The sequence below is a fragment of the Lissotriton vulgaris genome, chromosome 3_2 (assembly GCF_964263255.1).
Source record: "Lissotriton vulgaris chromosome 3_2, aLisVul1.2, whole genome shotgun sequence".
In the NCBI taxonomy this organism is placed as follows: domain Eukaryota; kingdom Metazoa; phylum Chordata; class Amphibia; order Caudata; family Salamandridae; genus Lissotriton; species Lissotriton vulgaris.
Window position 1 is genome coordinate 248,103,962 of NC_141690.1, and position 21,907 is coordinate 248,125,868.

A 21,907-nucleotide genomic window follows, 5' to 3' on the forward strand; every position below is an offset into this window, starting at 1 on the left:
AGGTACAGTGTGCACAGTCCCCAGTCTCCAGAGGTATTTCAGAGGCTAAAACTAGATATAGCCGTACTCTCCAAAGTGGTAGCTTTGTTGAGCCGTAAGGCAGTACCAGAGGACAGTGCAAAGCATTTGTTGTACACACTCAGTCAGCAAAAGGTTTCACACACTCAAGAACTGAGATCTAGGTCAATTGTTTTGTATCAAAAGATATAGGTCTTTTATTTTTAGAACCAACAAGGTATCAAAATATACTTTTGCGGACGATACTCAGCTGGTGGTCTCTCATGCTCAGGGAATTGACACTCAAGCAAGGACTGATCTAGTAGGATGTTTACAGGAAGTAAAGAACTGGATGACTGTCATGCCTTAAGCTCAATGGAGAAAAAACCGAGCTGATGCTCCTCGGCCACTCGGCTCCAGGCACAATTGACTCCATATGGCCCTCCTGTCTAGGTCAGCCACCTGCCCCAAAGAAACTATAAAAAGCCTTGGGGTATGGCTGGATAAGTCCCTGACATTCGACAGTCAGGCTATCAAGCTGTCAGCCATCTGTTTTGGCCTTCTTAGACTCCTTAAAAAGATTCTGCCTCTCTTGCCTTTTGAAGCCAAACATTGTGATTCAAGGCTTGATTCAATCCCGCCTTGACTTTGGCAATGCCCTGTACTTAGGAGCCCCAGACTATATCCTCCAGAAACTCCAGATAATTCAAAACTGCGCTGCGCGCACATTGCTCCAGCTTCCCTGTAGACTCTCAGCCACGCCTGGACTGAGGAGCCTCCACTGGCTTCCTGTCAGAGAGAGAGTTACTTTTAAATCTCTATGTATTGCGCAACGGGCCTTTTGGAAAACAGGCCCAGTGATTAATTATTCTTTAATCACCCCATACTATCCGACTGAACAGTTGCGCTCGTCTAACTCCTTTCTTGCCACAGTCCCTGAAATAAGGAAATCCAGAGCAGGAGGCCGGCTATTTTCCTATAACGTAGCCAAGATATGGAATTCCCTCCCTCTGCATTTGAGGGCTAACCCTGATTTGTCTTCCTTTCGGAAACAACTAAAAACCTTTCTGTTTAACAGATAGAACCCCACTCCCCTCGACTTAGGATCCCCTTTAGTTAGCGCTGTCCTTCTTTTTCTTCTTTTTTTCAGCGCTTGACGACTCAAGCAAGCAATAAGTGCTTTATAAAACGCCTTTTCATTTCATTCACTTTCTCAGCTTAGATTACTTCAGTTAAATACCTTTCAAATAGGCAATAGTTTCTTTGAATACAATACTTACAGTTGGTTGCAGTAGGCAACATAATTTCAAACACAATGCAACATTGAAGACAGAGGGGCGCTAGGTGGCGCACGTGCAAAATGGCCACACTGATGTGAGGCACTTGCTGCCCGGTGTTAATATCCTACAATTATCCTGCCATATTGTGCCATCTATGGTACTTGAGTGCTCCAACTGCAAGAACTAACCTGACTGCAGCTCCCTGCAAAAAATCAGGAGCATCGGACACGGTTTAATCGCCGGGCCCGGGAGGCGAAATGGTGCTGTGCATGAGCAGGCATCGGCTGTTGTGCCCACTTTAGACCGAGGCTGACCTCGAGGCGCCTAGGCCGCAAGGGAAACATCGGAGGCGGAGGGAGACGTGGCGGCCCTGCTACATTCCCCCACCCCCCGCCCCCAGCCCCCCACGGACAATAAGAGCGACTGGCGGGGGATTCAGCAGATCTTAATGGGTATTAGGGTGCTTGTACGAGGAGCGGTTGCTGGTGATATTGGCGGAGACGGATGGGGAATGGTGGAGAGCCTCCGGCGTAGAGCGACTGAGACCCGGTGCCGTGAAACAAGGGTTCAGTTAATAGTGTAGAAACCATTTGTGAGGCGTTCAAGGTTACTCTCCGCGGTTTCTGTATTGCTAAAGGGGCGGGAGTGCTTAAGGACATCACCAACCAGATACGTAAGTTGGAGACAGAACTTAAATTGCTGGATGCTGATCTGGCGATGGCACCGAACAATGCTACCAAAGCTAAGTTCCTAGAGACACTTACAGAATACATGAACACAGCCCGGAGAGAAACGAGATTCCGGGGCAAACACTGGGTGGCGCGAAGCTATGGAGAAGTGGAGCGGCGGGGTAAAATGCTGGTGCACATGGTCAGGAACCCTAGATATGCAAACTTTATACTAGAGCTGGAGGATGTGGAGGGGGTAATGTATCGGGACACAGCAAATATACTAAATGCCTTTACACAGCAATATCGATGCTTATACACAAGCCAAAGGGTGGGCGAATTAGATTTAGAGGAATATCTGATGGATGTGGCCCTGGGATGGCCCAGTGATGTACAGCGAACATTAAGTGCCCTGTTTGAGCTGGACGAGGTCAGAGAAGCCATCATGGGGCTACAATCGGGGAAGGCCACGGGAACAGATGGAATCCCGATGGAATTTTACAAAACATATATTGACTTCATGGCCCCCATTCTAAGAGAGGTGTATGAGGAGTTTCTAGAGTTGGTCTCCTCCCTGGATCTATGCGAGAAGCTTTTATTACTTCATTATTGAAGCCAGGAAAACTGCCCCAGCACTGCGATTACTATAGGCCCCTCTCCCTCCTAAATTGTCACCAAGATCTTATCTAAGCTGGTCGCCACCCGGCTGAGCCTGCTAATGGAAAACCTGATCCTTCCTGATCAGTCGGGCTTTGTGCCTGGAAGAGCTACGTCCCACAACCTAAGGACGTTATTTACGATTCTTAATAATGTATCACCCAAACTGCCTATGGCTGCTATTTTTTTTAGATTCCGCTAAGGCTTTTGACTCCATTGAATGGGATTTCATATTTGGAGTGCTGCTGAGAATGGAGTTCCCCCCTCTCTTCCTCTCATGGATTCGGTTGTTATATCAAATGCTTGTGGCCAAAGTGTCAGTTAATGGAAGAACATCTCCGGCGTTTCCTATCACTCGGGGAACTCGACAGGGGTGCCCTCTCTCCCCCCTGCTTTTTGCAATAGCAGCCGAACCTCTTGCGGCAAGACTAAGGCAACGCCACAATGACAAGGCCCTGCAGTGTAACATGTGGCAGGTGCTCATGTCCCATCATACGGATATCACGCTCTACATCCGGAATACGCAAGACAATCTAAATCCGATCCTACAGGAGTTTATTATATTTGGGAAACTGTCGGGAATCCAAATAAATTGGGGGAAATCTTGTATTTTTCCGCTGACTGCGTCTACAGTTTGGTTCCCTCTGGATTACCCCCTGGAGTGGTGTGAGGACGAACTGCGCTTCTTAGGGATACAGCTGACCAGGGACAGGGAGGAACTTATGCGTTTGAATTATGGCACTGCAAATGACCCGAATAGCAGACTCTGTGACCCGTTGGATTGCGTTGCCCTTGTCTATGGTAGGCCGGGCCTCATTGATTAAAATGGTGGTCTTGCCACAACTAATTTATCTATTTTAAAATATTCCCTATTACCCTGGGCATTTTTTTTTCAAGACGCTCAGATCGGAAATGACGCGCCTAGTCTGGGGAGGGAAACAGCCAAGGTTACAATGGGACTTCCTCACTAGATAATATGCCCAGGGAGGGTTCGGAATTCCAAACTTCGAATTATACCACATCAGCGCACAGGCACATTATGCATGGTTTTGGGTTAAACAGCCGAGGTATAAGCCGGAAGTTGCGGCGGAGCATTGGCTTGCACACCCACTTCCCTTGGATGGAGTGATTCATGAACCACCCAGCCCTAGGGAACAAAGGCCGACCACTGTTACAAGCACGGTGATGGCGTGGCATCGTATAGGGTGCATACTACAATCACCTCAACTATATTCCTCATTGCTGCCACTTACATACCACCCGAGTATGCCCCTTCTCCAGGAGACACTGTTCCATGATTTCAGGAATCGCACACATATTCACACATGTGGGCACCTATGTTGCGACGGACAGTTCCGCTCGATAAAACAGATATTTCAGGGACTGGGACAATCCCCTCTTTACGTCTTTTTGTATATCAGACTTAGGCAGGGTATCAAATCTCTCCCCCCGAACTTCCCTGAGGAACCACAGGAGCTAAACCCCCTACAATTGTTACTCAAGAGTACGACGGCTAGGGTCTTGTCTCCCTCTTAAATAATACAGTCCACACAGGGAGGGAGTTGCCGGCTGCCCCTGCTCGCGCACGATGGGGGGAGGAACTGGGTGTTGACATGTCCAGACGACCAATGGGAATATTGTTGAGTACAAACAGAGAGTGTCGTCCAGTAGTAGACTTCGTATCATACATTATAAATTTCTACATAAACTATATTTTACACCTGCTAGGCTACATAGATATCACTTGTGGGACTCCGATAGATGTGACCGGTACAAAGCACCAGGGGCAGATTTTCTACCTCTAGCCTGGACCTGCCCAGGAGATGGGAGAATATTGGGCAAAGGTGTTTGTAGCGTTGACATTAATGACAAACACGCGCATGGAACCCATGCCATTGATGGCTGTGCTTGGCTATGTTCAGCCGGTGCTGGCAGTGCACTGCAAGTATGTGGCACTCGCTCTGCTCATTACTAAGAGGCGGATACCATGCACATTGAGCAGGGGGCGGGCGCCCAATTTTACTGATTACTGATCTGGTGCAATGCCAGGAGCGCCTTACTACATACGCTGAGCTGCTACCTAGGGCTTCACGGCCTAGGGACATTGGGGCCCCACTGACCTGCTATCTACTAGAACACACACGGGAAGAAGGGGCAGAAAGCATGGAGACTACCATACACTTGACAATGCAGAGATGTACATACTGAGTGAGGGGTGTCCTCCCCGAGTAAGAAGGAATAGTGGAGTGCAACATAATATGGAGAATAGTGATGTAGTCTATGTGATGCTCACCTCTTTTTAGAGATACTGGAACTTAATATAAGAAAAGCTGATAGTAACTGCTCCATTCAATGTGCTGCAGTTCACCGACAAGGAACATACAGTGACACTTACACAAGTGACATTTTCCCCTACCCTTTGATAAAAAGAAGTTGGATAATGGTATTCTGTACCATGTAAAGTGGACGTACTTGTAACAACTACCTTATATACAGGATTGATGTTAGCATACTATATATGACTGCAATGAAAAGATGGCTATTGTTTTGTTTGTTTGGAAAATCAATTAACTGAAATAAAAAAAAAACAATGCAACATTGAGCTCAATGGGAATTTTCAGTCAAATGCAATTAATTATTTTGTAGATTACTTTTCTAACCACTGGACTGGATCCTGGATTCAGCCCTGGGACATGAGCTGTAAACAGTTAAGTAAAAGCGTTTTGGTTATAGTAGTGATTTTTCAGGAATATTATTTTATTTTAAAAGTTGACACGTAGAAACTTTTTCAGTTGAAATTACCAATGTTATCCTATAGAAGGAAATTCAAGTTGAAAGTAAGGTATGTTCACGTTACTTTTGTAATCCAGTACTGGACTCCTAGGTTCAGCACTGGGACATCTATCTAAAACAGGTAAGCAGTTACGTTTTTGTAGTTGGTACAATTTTTAAAGAATATTTGTAGTTTGCAGAAATCGACACTTAAAAGAAATTTCACAGAAAATCAGTCAATGGTTTCCTATGGAAGAAGACTCAGGTTACTGGTAAGTACGGTTAAAATTACTTTTCAGGGTTTGTGCCGGGCTAAAAGATGCAGCACTGAGGTCTCTCCTGATAACAGGTGAGTAAGTCGGAATTCGTTGTTCGGCTGATTTTAGGTGAATATTTTAAAGTTCCAAAACTCCACACTTAGAAGAAATTCTGAGTGAAACCAGTCAATGTTAGCCCATGGAAGAAAAGTGAGTTATCAGCTTTTAGGTAAGTACTCGACTGGTAGAGTTAAGGTTCTGGGCATAGACTCAGGGGTCTCCCAGGGTCAGGTAGGTACAGTTTTTTTTTTTTCCCCCAAGACCTTTATTGTAGCAAAGTCATAACATTACACAGCTGGTAGCCTACAACCCTGGGGCCGGCTGCGAAGGTGGAATCCACAATAAACGCGCATTGTACATAGATACAAGCAGTCGGGACGGCAGTGTAAAACATACAGTTGGGTCTTGTAACGGTATTTGTGTTTTTTTTAGGAACCATGGGTCGCAACCAGCAGACCTGGGTACAACATTTAACTGGAGACCATTACCCCTGAAGAAAAAAAAGAAATGATTAGTGCAATTCAAGAAACAATGGCACGTGCAGGGACCAGCGCTCACGTGAATAATGGCAATCGTTAAAGACATATCACCCAGGCGGTAGCTCAGGGAGCCCTTGCTCCTCCTCTGCAGCCTGTCTTGCAACTAGAAAATCAGTGAGATAACACCAAAAGTGCTTAGGTCTGGACTTCGCCGGCATGTCCTCCTCGTAGGTTCTGAGCCTATCTCTGCAGCTGGCCATGTCCCCCAGCCATCTGGCCACAGTTGGTTTCTTGGAGCTATTCCAGCATTGAGCTACTTGTCTCTTGGCCAGCAGCAGCGCGATAACACAGAATTTACGTTTAACAGCCTTAAATCGGGCCGTTATTCCCAGAAGACCCATTCTTATAGAACATAGTATGTCGGAGCTCAGCATGGCAGACAAAGCAATGAAAACCTCGCTCCAGTAGTTCTGGATCGCTGCACATGACCAGGCTAGGTGTAGGAAGTCAGCCCCCTTCCTCCCGCATCGTTTACACTGGTCAACATCTAACAAACCATATTTGTGCATGCGAGCCGGGGTATAGTAGGCTTGGTGTAAAAACTTGAAATGTATGATACGGAGATTCCCATTGGGAGTAAGGATCTGAGTTAGCGCGCATGCCTGCTGCCATTCCTGTTCAGTGAGCGGATCGTCAAGTACCGTGTCCCAGGGCCCCTTGGCCCTGGCCGTGGAGTGAGGTAAGTCCGCCTGAGCTGAGGAGTACAGCCGTGACACCATATGGGAGATGTTTGGGGATGCAATCATCAGCTGTAGGGGAGACAGGGAATCTGGTTCCTGTGGGAAAGTGGGGTAGTGTTCCCGTAACGCCCTTTTCAGCCTGTAGTGTGTGAATATAAACAACGGGGACTTATTCTGTACATACGTCATGTCGTCTATTTCTATAAATTCCCCCTCACAGAATAAATCGGCGAGCGTGGATATGCCCACTTGTTGCAGTAAGGACATGCCCACCGATTCCCCAGTGACCGATAGAGCCTGGTGATGTGCCAACGGCAGGGAAGGGGCAAACAATGGTGATTTATGTGTTAATTGACTCAATTTGTTCCATGCTTTAACAGTGGTATCCACCGGATTGATGTCCTGGGAGTGAAGGGGAGGGCGCTTATGCGTGAGCATGGAAGTGAGGGGCACTAGCGCCACATCATCTTTTTCAATAGCTGTGTGCGTGAGGTAGGGGACCTCGTGAAACCAGTATGCAGCAAATTGAGCTTGCGCGCAAAGGTAATATAGTAAAAAATCCGGGACACCAAAGCCCCCCTTGATATATGGGAGCGTCAAGGTCTGCAAATCAATATGCGCCTGTTTACCCGCCCAAATGAGCTGTAACGTAAGTGTTTTTATGCGACGGAATACCTCGCCAGGGGGGGTGATCGGAATGTTATTAAACAGGTAAAGGAACTTGGGCAAGACATTCATTTTGACAATCGCTATGCGATCTGCCAACGACAGAGGGAGCTGAATCCAACGCCGGATTTTATCTTCCAACGTGGAAATGACAGTGCCATAGTTCGCCCTAATCACCACCTCCGGGTCTCTATGGAACATGACCCCTAAATAGCGAATTGGGTCCGTTTGCCAGACCAATGGATAGTCCGTGTGTATGGGGTCAGCCATATCAGTCAAGGGGATAATGTAGGATTTGGTCCAGTTGATGGCAAGTCCGGAGTGACCCTCAAACTTCACGTATTCCCGTAGAAGCGGGTTTAAGTTAGTGGCCGGATCGTGCACATACAAGAGCATATCATCGGCGTATAATGATATATGAAGGGGTCTGTCCGTGAAACGCAGGGCCGAGGAATTGTATTTTTGCCTGATCCTACACGCAAGGGGCTCGAGGGCGAGGGCAAATAGTAGGGGGGACAGGGGACAACCCTGTCTCGTACCATGTCCTATAGGGAAATCGTTGGACACGTAGCCATTCACTCGCACCCTAGCGCACGGGTTGGTGTAGAGTAGTCTCACCCATTGCACAAATCTTTTAGGAAAGCCCATTCTGTTAAGTATAGTGATCAGGTAGCTCCACTCCACTGAATCGAACGCCTTTGCAGCGTCCAACATTATAGCTACCGCCCTCGTGGAAGGCTGTAGATAGTGGGATAATGCGAATTGTGTCCTGGTATTGTGCGCTGTGGAGCGAGTGGGGATAAATCCTGACTGGTCAGGGAGCACTAAATTAGTCATTAGGGGAGTGAGTCTGACAGCTAGGATTTTGGCTAGTATTTTAGAGTCGGCGTTAATAAGCGGTAGGGGCCTGTAGTAATCACATAGTTCGGGATCTTTGTGGGGTTTTAACAACGTGATGATCACAGCTTCCCTAAGTATGGGTGGAAGTTCTCCCTGATCGAACGCTGCACCGAACATCGCCACCAGATGCGGGGCTAGAATGTCCACATAATGTTTATAAAACTCATTTGTGTAGCCATCTGGCCCAGGTGATTTATTGTTTGGCAGAGATTTAATTATTTCTGTGACCTCCTCGACTGTGATGAGGGCGGCCAGATCCTCCCTCTGAGAGTCAGATAGCCAGGCGATGGCCACGTCCTCCAGGTAGCTGAAGATTTCAACGGGGGACGCAATAGAACGGGAAGCGTAAAGTGCGCTATATGCGTCAACGAAACAGGACAGTATGTCAGTGGCTTGCGTCTTATAGTCCCCCTCAGTGGACCGTACGCGCAGGACGGTGTTTCGCTTTCTGCCCTCGCAAATTTTAGCTGCCAGTACCCCCCCTGGTCTCCCGCCCTCTCCAAATGCTCTGGCTGAGGTACGCTTGTCTAAGTATTTGATCTCATCCTCAACGTAAGTGCTATGTTCTGAGTGCAACAGACGCAATTCGCCCAATAAGGAGATGTCCTGCGAGGCTTCGAAAGCCTTTTCAAGCTCCCTCATTCCCTTTTCACGACTATTTATCTGGTGTCGTATATCTCGTAGTGTGCCTACCGTGGTGCTGATACAGACCCCACGAATCGTGGCTTTAAAAGCCTCCCAGAGCAGGCAAGGGTCGTCTGACGATGGCTCATTCAGCTGGAAGTAGTTCACGATGGCCGTGTGTATAGTGTGATCATAATTGGTGTCAGTCAAAGCTCTAGAGTTAAATCTCCATTGGAAGGGATGCGGACAGTAGTTCGGGATAGTTATTGAGAGCAGGACAGGGTTGTGATCGGAAAGTGTTCTGGGTAGGACACGTACTTCTGTGGCCCAGAGTGCAACGTCTGTCGAAGCGAGCCAGTAACCAGGCGTGACCAACTGCTGTGTACCGCCGATATGTGTGTAGCACCAGCGGTGACCGGGAACTTATGCCTCCAGACATCCGTAAGAGTGAGATTGTGCATTAAGTGATGTAGTTGTAGTCTAGCGTGTTTGTGTGGTTCGTGCGAGTTTGGTGACCTATCCAGCTCGTCATTCAAAGCTATATTCCAGTCCCCCCACAGATGACATGCGCACCCCGATACTCCTGTAGTCTACCCCACAGGTCTCGAATAAATTCGGGTGCGTCTACATTAGGCCCATATACATTCAGTAGCACAATTTTTTGGCCGCGCAGTACGCCTTTGACAATGATGAATCTACCCTCGGGATCAGCAGTCGTCCCCAAATGTTCGAAATTCGTACCTTTCCTTATCAGCGTAATTACCCCTCTAGAGTAGGATGAGTAGTGTGAAGCGTAGGAGGATTCGGCCCAGCGAGCGCCTAAGGTAAGTTTAGAGTTGGGAGCGATGTGGGTTTCCTCCAGGAAAGAGATATCGACCTCCCACCTTGTAAAGTAAGAGAATATCTGCCTTATCTTTTTAGGTTGTGTGAACCCCCTGACATTCCAAGTGAGAAGGCGCAGTTGTGTTCCGTATCTATTAGTATTCACAGTAGTCATAAGTCAGTAACAGTATAGCAGACATTGCCATGATGATACAGCATAACGGTATGTAGCGCAGGAGACCATGGACGTGCCGGTGCATGTACCAGTAGCACTTAGGTGACAAAGTAATAACATAGTTGTGTTGTAAAGCAATCGGTCTCAAAACAGTAACAAAACACCCCTCCCACCCACCCCCACCCACTCCAGCACCCCAATCCTGCCAAAGCCATTGACCCCAGGAACAATTAACCCAAAAACAACGAGAACGTAAGGAGTTCCCCATCCCAAGTAACTTTGCGGGGAACACCCTTTTGGAGGACCGCAGGGGGCACAACTCAACACCCGAATGTACGGGCGTGGACGTCTCTAATGCATCTAGACTAGTGTAAATAACACTGTATGTAGCAATTCACATGTGGCCCAACCTCCTGCCCCATCGGGCGGCAATCAAACATATACCCTCCACCCCCCCCTCCCCAGTGGCTTCGTTATCAATTTCTATCAGGGCAGAGTCAGAAGGCGACTTGGGCCACAGTCAAATGAGGCACCTAGCAAAGGAACAAAAACATGTCTGGGCCCATGCAACGCATTCCATCGGTGAAGGAGTGGCCGGGAGATGGCATGACCAGGAAACAAAACATAGGCAATTACCTAGCCGCCATCTAATTGGCCGGAGAAAAAGCAATACAATAAGAGCGAGAAGGGCCAGATGGCCACTATATGTACATTTGAAACTTTGTGGAATCAGAATACCTGATGGCATAGTACAAGGCACAAGGAGGAACAGAAGGGACCCTAGGTAAGATGTCCACAGGAACGTTCAACACAGTTAAACAAGCACAGCCTCCCCAGAACCCCCCCCCCAGTGACCTCGCTATTAATTGCGATTGAGGCTGAGTTAGTAAGCGACTTGGCTTTCAAACAAATGCAGTGGTCAGCAGAACATCAACCTCATCCCTGGGCCCATGCATCGCAGCTCGTCAATGAAAGGATGGTCGGGAGACCGCCTGACCAACAATAAACCATATGCAAGTATCTAGCCGTCACCAATTTGGCCAGAGGAAAAATAACATAGCAAGCGCGTGAAGGGCCTGATGGCTACCACGCTTACTCATAAAATTGTGCACAAGTAGAATACCTGGCAGCATATTACAAGGCACAAGGAGGAGCAGGCGGGACCCCTGGCAAACCGTCCACAAGACCATGAAAAATAGTACAACAGAATATGCAGAGCTCGGAATAGAGTTGCTGTCAATGGCCAGCTCTGTGGCAATGTCTATCGCACTTATGTGCAATGGTGAGTCAATGTAGCACAAGTCAACGGTCAAACAATGGTGAAGATGAGCACATATCCGTTACAGGGTCAATATAGGTACAATAAGACTGAGTGAGCGTAACAGGCTCAAACAGTAGGGTACATTACCATCTCGTTCCGGGTTCACCTTTCGACAAACTCGGGCAGTTGTTCAGTCATTTCTGTACGCTTGTGTTACCTACAATTGAGCAGGTATAATCAGTGTTAGGCCGGCAGTGACTAGCAGTGGTTAATAGGTGCGATAGATTACCATCTCAGTCAAATTCCGCATTTTGTTCATCTCGGGCTGTCTTTTTCGCCTGCTTCTTTGCGTTTTTTACAAATTCCATTGCTGCCTTAGGGTTCGGCAAAATGATAGGTTTTCCTTCCCACGTAACCCTGAGTCTGGCTGGGTACAACATGGCGTAGACTATGTTCAACTCACGCAATTTTGCCTTCCCCGAAGCAAATTCTTTCCGCGCTTGCTGAACAGCAACTGTGTGATCAGGGTAAAATTCCAGCTTGTTCCCCTGGTGCGTTATTTGGCCCTTCTCACGTGCAAGGCGAAGGATGGTGTCTCTGTCACGGTAGTTCAAAATACGCGCGACTATGGGCCTGGGAGTCGCGCCCGGGGGAGGCCGCGGCGCGAGAGACCTGTGAGCTCTTTCAACAATGAAGACTGAAGACAGAGCCTCCGTGCCTAATAAATCCTTGCATAGTTGTTCAACATAGAGTTCCATGCGCCCAGTGTTGGTTGTCTCCGGAGCCCCCGTGACGCGCACATTATTGCGTCTGGAGCGCGCTTCCAACTCTTCCTCCTTTGCACGTATCACTTTGAGTACTCTGTCCATCCCATTACATTTTGTCGTGGTGGCTCTAGATTCATCCTCGACCTCCGAGATCCGCACCTCGGCCGCATCGAGCCGTTCCCCATGTTTCTCGAGTTTGTCCACCATGCCATCCATTCTGCAAGTCAGATGATCGAGCTTGCCATTGATATCCTGCAAGTTAGATTGAATGGCAAGGAGAATCTTCTCCATGTTGTTGCTGGCGGGCACGTCAGGCGGACCCCCACTCTCCGCCATTGCCTTCGCACCCTTAGTGGGCTTCTTTGATTCAAAGCTCTATTTCGGTTGCTGCTTCTCCGTCCTCACCATCCTACCTCTCGGCGCGAGCTGGGTCTTAGCGGTCTGTCGTGTGGATCTCGTCGATGCAGTGACCAACCCCGTTGTGGCTAGGAATGTTCCTGCCAGGCGGAACTGAGGGGTGCGAACTCGGCCTCGCGGTGATGTGGTGGCCTCTCCAACACCCCCACTACCCTGCTGAATACTATGGCTTGCGAACCACACACACACACGCAGCCTCGAGGTGGCGAAAGGAAGGCGCCACGGGGATACCAGCTAGCGATAATAGACTAAGCCCTAGCAATGGTAGTCCTCAAGTGGCGAGTTGGGGACCCGAGCCCGCCAGGCAGGGCAATGGCGACAAGCAGATACAGTACAATTGCGAGCTTTCCCAGCTGGATCTCCCCAGGTTGTTTACTCCACACGCATCGCCATCAAAGCGCCCCCCATGGGGCGAGGTCTATCTCACAGCGCCCAGAGTGTGCAATAGTGCGCTATCTCACCATCTCGCAGGGAGCAGTTGCCTCAGCAGGGTGTCTCAGTATAGCGCAGTCTCCGCGAGGCGGGCTTGCCGTGACCGGAGTTCATTTCGCGCTCCCCCGCGCTTAGTAATCGGGCGCATTCACACAGGTGGCGAGCACGGGGCACGTTAGTAGCAGAGCCCTCAGTCATGAAGGACTCACGAGTGATAGGGCGCGTGGGGGCGATGCCCCTATCCACCGCCTCGCGGACACCGCCACTCACCGGATCCCTCGTTGTCCGGCGGGGTCACTCGAGCCTCTGCAGCCTTGGCGCTGCCATCTTGTCGCCTCCAGGTCTCGGGGGGCTCCGCTGACGCTCGAGTCTCAATCACACCCTCCAAGTTTCGCACAGACGTGAGACCTCACTTCACCTCACGCGTCCGATTTCACCACTTCGCCGCACTGCCAGACAGCTGTGACCTCGACGAGGGTCCCGGAGGCAGACTGTCGGTTCATTGGGTGGCCGCCATCCTGACCGTTGCTCTCGCTCGCGGGTGCATTTTGCAAAAATCACCCGCTTCTGTCCAGATGATCAAGCGCAGAAGCCCACATCTGCTGCTCCGTATGTTCCGATCCACATTACTGCAATTTTGGGATGAGTCCGGTCAGTTTAGGGGTGTGTTTTACTGTAGGATGTTGGACGTCCGGCGGAGCTGCGATATCACACAGCCATTCCGCTGTGCGCCCCCTAGCGCCTCCCAATTCAGTATTTAGGTGGCTCCCTTGCACCAGGAACTTGTATTAGTCGGCCTTGGAACAAAAGAAGGACAAAGAAGAGCCAAAAAAGCAAGAAGTGTGGACCAGCACTGAAAATTGGCAGTAAATCCTGCCTGGCTTCTGCTCTCCTGACAATTGCAAGAAACTACTCCTCCTTCCACTGAACAGCCTCCCTAAACACTTGGAGGACTGTCCAGTAGTTCGCCAACCAAGCAGCATCTTTCTTGAAGTGGAGGAGCCATCTCTACAGACATCAACCGCATCCGCTCAGTTCACCATTTTGCTGACCATTGGGTCCACTGAGGAAGCAACTTCCTAGGGGGGGTGGCGAGAGTCCAAGAGGTCAGCCCAGTTGCTTCACCAAGTCTTGGGATGCTGAACTTTCCCAGAGCGCCTCTGCACGAATACCCAGGGTACTAGAGCCCTTGCAAGCACCAAGGTTGGTTATGTATCCAGCCTGTACACCACTGATGCCAACACCAACCTGGCGACGAGGGACATTTGAATCTCCAAGGCCATCACCCAGAGTGTCCCTGCAGTATTGTTTTCTCTCCATCTCCAGGTAACAAAAATCAAGTGAGAGCCTCTGACTTGAGCAACCCACCAGACAAAACACTTCTACACTGAGCCCCAAGCCCAGGTCCATGTAAACCGACTGTGTTCGTGCTCCAGAGATCCTCAAGAGCAGAGCCCCCCTCTGGGTTCTTATCGAAGAATCCCCTGGTCTCCACTTACTTTCTTTTTGCAGGTATTTCTCCATTGACTTTACGGAGTAGCGCTCGTGGCTACCAACGCAAAAAAGCACCACTGCACCTGGACTCACCTTGGCATGTAAAATCGAACTGCTGGAGGTTTCTTGGAGCTTGGCCTCAAAGCACTTTAAGTCCAGGAGAAGAACCCTGTAAACCGTTTAGAAGTATTTCTATGCAGTGAATCTTTCACCGATAGGATAACTTTACTGCATTCGAAACTCATACCTCAAAACCGTTATTTGACTATTTTTTCCTACACTACAAAAATGTATAACTCCGAAGGTACTTACTTAATCCCTTCGCTGCTGATGATGAGCTCAGCTCGTCATCAGCCACGGTGGTCGTGTGCGGATGACGAGCTGAGCTCGTCATGTAACGCTGCTTTTAGAAAAAAGCCGCTCAGCGCAAAAATAACCGCCGCACGCATGTGGTTAATTACAATGAACTTGATGTTTAAATTATAGAAAAATCTGTTATTTTTCTAAATTGGTCTCCAGTTTCTTCTTGAGTGTGTCTCATTTATTGACTCTGTGTACACAACAAATGCTTCACAGTACCCTCTGATAATCCTAAACTGCTTGACCACACTACCACAAATAGCACACTTGAGATTATTCATTTAAGCATTACAAACCAATAACCGTCTACTGTGCTTGTTGCATGGTGTGCTCTTACATTGGCACTACAAAGTGATGTAAGCAGCCCGAAAGCACAGACCTTAGTCTTTTGAGAGCCATATCATCACCATCTCCGCAGAATACAAAAAGTACCGTAATGCCAACTGACAGACTGTTAGATGTCATCATACAGTGGTAACAAATGTGTTTGATATCTCAGATACAGTGTTTAAGGTCAGTACAGTAAGGAAAATACTTCAGTAGGAACGCATGTATATTGTGAGTTTGTGGGGTTGAATATGAAATATTTACCACAGGGTCACAGAGCTAATTGGGTTGGAATAGTGATAACTCCTTAATGTCCATCACTTCACCTATAAGGTATGTACATAATGTCAGCGTCTGTTCGATGTGTCCTGATGGCCATCTGGCGTCAACTATCTAATGTCATCTATAGTAACAGCAGCAGCACTGGCCAGATAGGTGTGTAGAGGACCCCAGATATCCTTCGGTCGGGACGTCTGAGGATCTATTTGTGAAAGATTACACATTTCATAATACAGAAATCCAGATTTGTTAAGCAGTCTTGTGTGCGAGGTGAATTGGTACGTTCACAGCACATGGTGATACTGCTTCTCACTAATAGAACGGATAGCACTGCGAATCTACGCATGCCTGCCGGGATTTCTGTGATGTAATTCAATAGGACCGTCATATGTAAATGTCATGGTACTTATAGAGCGCACTGTCACCAGACGGTCACCTCGCTGTGTCGCCTATACGGCTTCCTAGCACTGATACTCATACCGCTGTGGAACCCCTCCTGGCTTTCCCAGTGAAGTGTCCACTCCTGGGCACCCCCAGGGTGAAGCCAGGCATCCTTAGCGCTGTTGGGGGCGGTGTGGAGGCTAAGCAAGCTATTGCCCAGAGTTGCAGCGTGAGGCCCGTGATTAGAATAGGCACCGAGGCGAGAATTAACAGGTATGAGGAAATTGAGCCGAGACGGGAATCGAACCCTGGTCCCTGGCCAGAACTCTGCATCAGGGTCTGCCGCTCTAACCATTGAGCCATACTCCTCCACAGTCAGTATTCGTAGTTTAATTCAGTAGTGTAGGAGGCTGTCTTAGTATATGGAGCACACTTATTTAAGTGAAGCACCTTGTACTAATCCAGACAACCCTTGTGGTGATTGTAGTGGTCTTAGACAACCATAGAAAGCTCTAAAAGTGGTAGCTATGGAGAGCACCCTTCAGCCTTAGTCCAGAAGGAGTGTTAAGCAACTTGTTTTACCAGAACTAATCATTTAGTGTAGGTTAAACGAAAAAGAACCAAAAGTGTAGTTATAAAAATAGTTATATTTATTATACACACTCAATAGCATATATCTCCTACCTGGAGATATCAACACAATACACACTATTTCAAATGTAAACAGGTAAGTAAGCACAAATACACAGTGGTCTACAGGTTGACACCAAACCATATACTAAAGTGGAATGTGAACTGTGACTGAAGTTGGGACTTGGACCAGAAGACTCAGAAGAGTTGGGGATGTGAGGAACCACCTGGGGTAAGTACCCAGGAACCCTACTGAGGCTGTGTGGAGAATGGAAACACAGACGCGTACTCAATGCAATTCAATGGGAAAGTCATGGTTGCAGTTTTCAAGAAGGGCCCTTCCGAGTGTCTCCTGAAGAAACTCCGCCAAAGACAGAACGTTGGAGAGTCACCCCACCCATGGATACCCAGGAACCAGGATACCTACACCATTGAAGCCAGGTGCAAAGGTGTTGTGACGTTGGAAACCGCCATAGACCACAATTGAGAACTTAAGTGAAGATGCCGGTGGCAAAGAAGGTGAAGGTGTCTGGTGGAATCCAAGGGTGTATTCTTGAAGAGGAGTTACCTGCAAGCAGAGGGGACAGAGCCTATGCCCCTCTGGAGGCATGGAAGACCAAATGGCCACTGATGAATGAAGATGCAGGAGAGTGGACGGTGACCTTGTCGCTGCAGCGGTGAGGACCAGGCGACGCTGTGGAAGACCAGGAGCTGTTCACGAGCTGTCCCACATCAGAAGTAGAGTCAGGGGGTCATGGACCGGTGGGAGCACCAACAAGCCTTGGCTGCAGACAAAGCGAAGAAGGTGCAGTCCAGCAAGGTCCAATGGACTAATTTAAGTGGAAGAGAGTCGGAGCAGGCCATGAGCAAGCAGGTGAGCACACTGGAGCCAAAGAAGACCCTCTAGGGGACCCACAAGCCGAAGGCACAGGAGTTGCAAGAGGACCTAGAGTAGCTCACCAAGAATGCAGGCCCGCAGTGCAGAGGGTGTGGTGAGGACGAAGATCTTGGTAGCAGGAGATGCTCGAGGTTGGAGCTTCTTGGAGCCTGTAGATCGCTGGAGAAGTCAACTAGCCATGACAACAACAAGTTGAAGCGGTGCACCCTGGTAGTGCTCCAGCGGTTCCAGCAGTTGATACAGACTACAAACTTGCTGTGAAGACAGGGCAGGCCTCGAGGGAGTTGCAGAACCACCACCTGTGTTGCTGAACCTTTCGGGGTCTGTGGGAGCTCAGGAGCAGCAGACAGGTCCGCTTTGTTGCTGTGCCTGCAGATGCAGAGGAGTGACTCCTTCACTCTAAGGGCGATTGCTTCAGGTGTCTTGGATGCCCACAGGCCTGGAGAAGAACCATGGATTGCTCTTACATGCCCCCTGGTCACCTTCGAGTGGCATAGACTCTTTATCCTCTGCTTACAGGTTCTCCTCTTTAGGAATCCACCCTTTTATTCCACTGGACTCTTGCAGTCTTCTCCAGTGGCATCTTCTTCAAAGTCCTCCATTGTGGTCTACACGGTTTCTGATGTCAATTCGCACCTATGCACCTAGCGTCCCTGGTGTAGGTATCACAGGTGGGGTGACTCTCCAACCTTCTGTCTTCCATGGGGTTTCTTCAGGGTCAACTGGGAAGGGTCCTCCTTCTTAAAAACGCCTTCTGCGACTTCCTTGTTGACTACTATTGGACAAGCGTTATGTTTCTACTTTGCACACAGCCTCCATGGGGATCCTGATTGCTTACCTTGGAGGCTTCCTTGTGTCCCCAGCTTTCCTAAGTCTCCAGGTCCAAGTCCCGACTTCGGTTGAAGTTTCCATTCCAGTTTCTAAATTTATGGTTTGGTCTCCCCCTTGAGACCATTGTAATTGTGTTTACTTACCTGATTGCAATTGAAGTATTATTGTGTATTTGTGTTGATATCTCCAGGTAATTTAGATACCAACGTGTTTGTGAGTGTTGTGCATAAATAGACATATGTTTGAATATACACTATGTGGTTCTTTTTTCATGTAACCTATACATGATTAAAGTGTTAAAGCAAGCTGCTTAACACTCCTTCAAGATAAGCCTGAATGCTGCTCTCCACAGCTACCACTTTGAGAGCTTTCTGTGGTTACCAAAGACCACTATAACCACCATAAGCGTAGCCTAGATTAGTGCAAGGTGCATCACTTAAATAAGCGTGCACCATATGCTAAGCCTGTCTCCTACACACACAATCTGGGACCACGAAGTACCAGGTCCACAGCTACCAAGCAGAGGACCGTCGATATTCATCTGGAAACAGACCAGTATGTAGACCATCCTATAAGGCTATTCTAAAGTGCTAAAAGTGACTAATGAAAGAGTGAACTAAATCTATATTCCAATCAACATCTAACAGCAGCGGAATGAGCTGAAGTCTGATATTGTCTCCCTATGCTTTCCTTTAGCACAGATACATTGATGGCCTATTGCTAATGAGCTGCTGCAGTTTTCTCTTCTTTTCACTGGACTAGCTGATGTATCCCCTGTTGGAAGTTATCGATATATGAGCTACTGTTGCCGTATAAATATCTTGTGTCCATCCATTCAAAGATCCTGTGAAAATCTGTGTGGGGATTCTGGACTGTTTAGAAACATTTTTATTTGGCGGGTTGTTGGTGTGAGGATGAAGTTTTCTTGGATTATTCATATTGAACCTTTCTACATTGCTCAGCAATGCTTCACCATTCCTTTCTCATGACCACCTCTACCTGCCTATATCATACAGAAGCTTTTCTCCACTCCTTCCCTCTTTGTGACTCCCAATACCAATGCTTGCCCATTATGTTTGACATTGCTGCTATGTAGCATCAACGCTCCATCGACTGATCTATTCCCAATGAACCTCACGGGACACCGATCCAATCACGTGCAGTTATTGCCTCATGCTATTTCATTTAGTAATCAACTTACGTATCACACTTGTTCGAACCATGTTCAGTGACTCTCGGCAGGCCATACCGGGGGCTAACCTCTGGTTTGACACCCAGCATCAAGGCTGCGTACTGCAATTATATTTAGAGTCTACACCTAGATAATAACCAAACCTTTACATCCAGTGCCCTCACCCACTTTCTCCCACACTGACTGCCGTTTAGACATCTGCCCACCCCCAAATACACTGCTCTATGTTGGGACATGGTAATCTTTCATGCACATATGCTACAGTACCTGGCATGATCACGGTACACCTCAGCCCCTTCCCTGTTCCTCCGCTGTAAATCTCATCCTCCCCTTTTGCCATCCCATTGGCTGACTAGACCTGAGGCTCAGACATGACTTAATCTAAATCTGCCCAGAACTCCCTTAATATCATTTCATTGAATGCTAATGGCATAAATCACTTCTTCACTTGCAAAGAACTACTTGTCATGTAAGGGCACAAGTTTAGTTTTTTTCTATGAGACTCCATTGTTTCAGAGTGAGAAACTAGAAGACTGGGTGTGCAGGGCTATACTCAGCAGCTGTACAATCAGTCTAGACACCCTCCAGTTCCAGGAAATGTAGGGTGGTCCTACTCCGAAGGAAACACTCCTGTGCAAAGACTCTAGGACCTAGGTTGACCTGAAAACGAGTTCTGCATTTGCAAGGACCTTCTTTGCTCCCAATGTTTCTAACACAGCTCTGGTCTCACCCATGGATGTATGGACTCGACACGTACGGTCGTAGGTGAAGATTTGAACCTGGCTCTAGATGCCATTTTTGGATTGCTCTGCCCCTTACATAGTGTCAATAACAGACCTCTACTGCATGACATCACGCAGGACCACGGCCGGGGGGACATCTAGCAGGGATCGCACCCCCATATCATATGCCCGATAAACAATCCACTCTTTCCTGACCTCTGAACGCGTGGCAGCTACTGCCCCTCAATGTAGAATATTGGACGGGGATTTGCTGGAGAGTGGTTTAGTGCAGCCAGACCCTGGTGGGGAAGGTTTCCTGATATAAGTTTTGCAGGAGCACTTATCTCCTGGAAAGCAAGGCTTTGAGTCCTCGATCCAAGTGCCTCGACCCATGCCATGCCTGCTTATAATGAGGGAGCTCCATGAGAAAGAGGCCAGAGAGCAGCAGGGGAAGCTTGAATGCAACACCTGGTCGCTCAAGAGTCCTATGATTTGAATCCAGCCTCCACCCGGAGCATGCAAAGTATACTCTGTAAATGCCATCCTCACCTCGGTTGACGCCACTATGAGCATGGAGAGAAGGCTGCAGACCACCGGTGTCCCATGCAGCGCACGTCTCCAGGCAGACTTTCAGAATATCCGAGGACACCATTGCATCTTACTGCTAATCTGTACACACCGCAGAGTGCCAGGGTCAAACGCCCCCATGAGGAGAGAGAGGATTCCTCTCCTCCCTGGTGATGCCTTCGCCACCAGAGGACACGGGACAACTGAGGCTGGGATTGGTTGCACGAGTTGCTCTCTCCGCATGCTCTCCGTGCATCACTGGAAGCAAAATACCATTATAAATGTCCATCAAAAAAAACTTCTTTTTAAAAAGCCTAATATTGTTTAAAGAGCTGTCCCTTTCAGAGCCTGATATTTATTGTGCGAGCCCTCCTGGTCGTGCAGTCGGTATCATCCATCCCCATTCCTTGCAGGTGTCCGACACCCTCTTCAGCCAACGAAGTCTGCAGGTGATGGCTTTACTTGTGTTGTAAAAATGCAAAGAATTCATTCAGACAGACATTTGAGATCAGAAAGAAATCTGGGGAAACTTCTAAGCATTATCATTGAACCTCGACCCAGCGGGGTCCAGTGGCCCCCTCGCTGGCAGCCTGGGGGCTTGCCATAGCCCCTTCTCATCCGCGCCTCTCAGGGAGGGAGAGTGTCCATCCTCTGCTCTCTGCTCCAGGTTACTTTCCCTGAAGCTGCTGCTGTAAGATGCTGCTACCTTTATTGGCAGCAGGAATGTGCGTTTCATTTGCCATCAGTAGAATTCCTACAGGGACAGGGATTATTGTCTTTGAATTTAGTGACCGTTTTCAGGGCATCCGTCGTATCACCTGTTTATTTTCTTGCGTATCGGGAAGAACATTTTGATTGAAAGTAAAATGTTCTATTTATGTTTGCGATACTAGTCTGAGTCAACGTTTTGCTCATTGAAAAGCGAGCTGTCCCTGCAAGTTCCCCGACCCTCGGTTTTCTGAGCCGTCCTCTCCGTTGGACCTGGATTCCTGGGGCATGAATGCTCGCTTGTACCCTGGGCAGCAGCGTGTGTTTTGCCAATGCCGCATTCGCGTCTTCTTTCCTGCGTCGCTCCGCCTCTTACATCTCACTGAGTTTCTTTTAAAAGTTACATGGCTGGAGGAGGTTTGTGCTGGTTCTGGAAAATGATCATTTCACCACTTTAGGTAACTACAGGGCGAAAATGTTGGGGGTAGTTTTGTGGGGCGTTTCCTACTGGATAGAAATATATGAAGTCCTGTGTTTATGAAAG

At 48.3% G+C, this 21,907-nt stretch overlaps 1 protein-coding gene across 1 annotated transcript in view; it reads left to right on the forward strand.

The window, feature by feature from the left end:
• ATRN (attractin) overlaps positions 1 to 21,907 on the forward strand; it is a 960,574-nt gene that overhangs the window by 675,406 nt on the left and 263,261 nt on the right. The gene's annotated exons all lie outside the window — the stretch shown is intronic.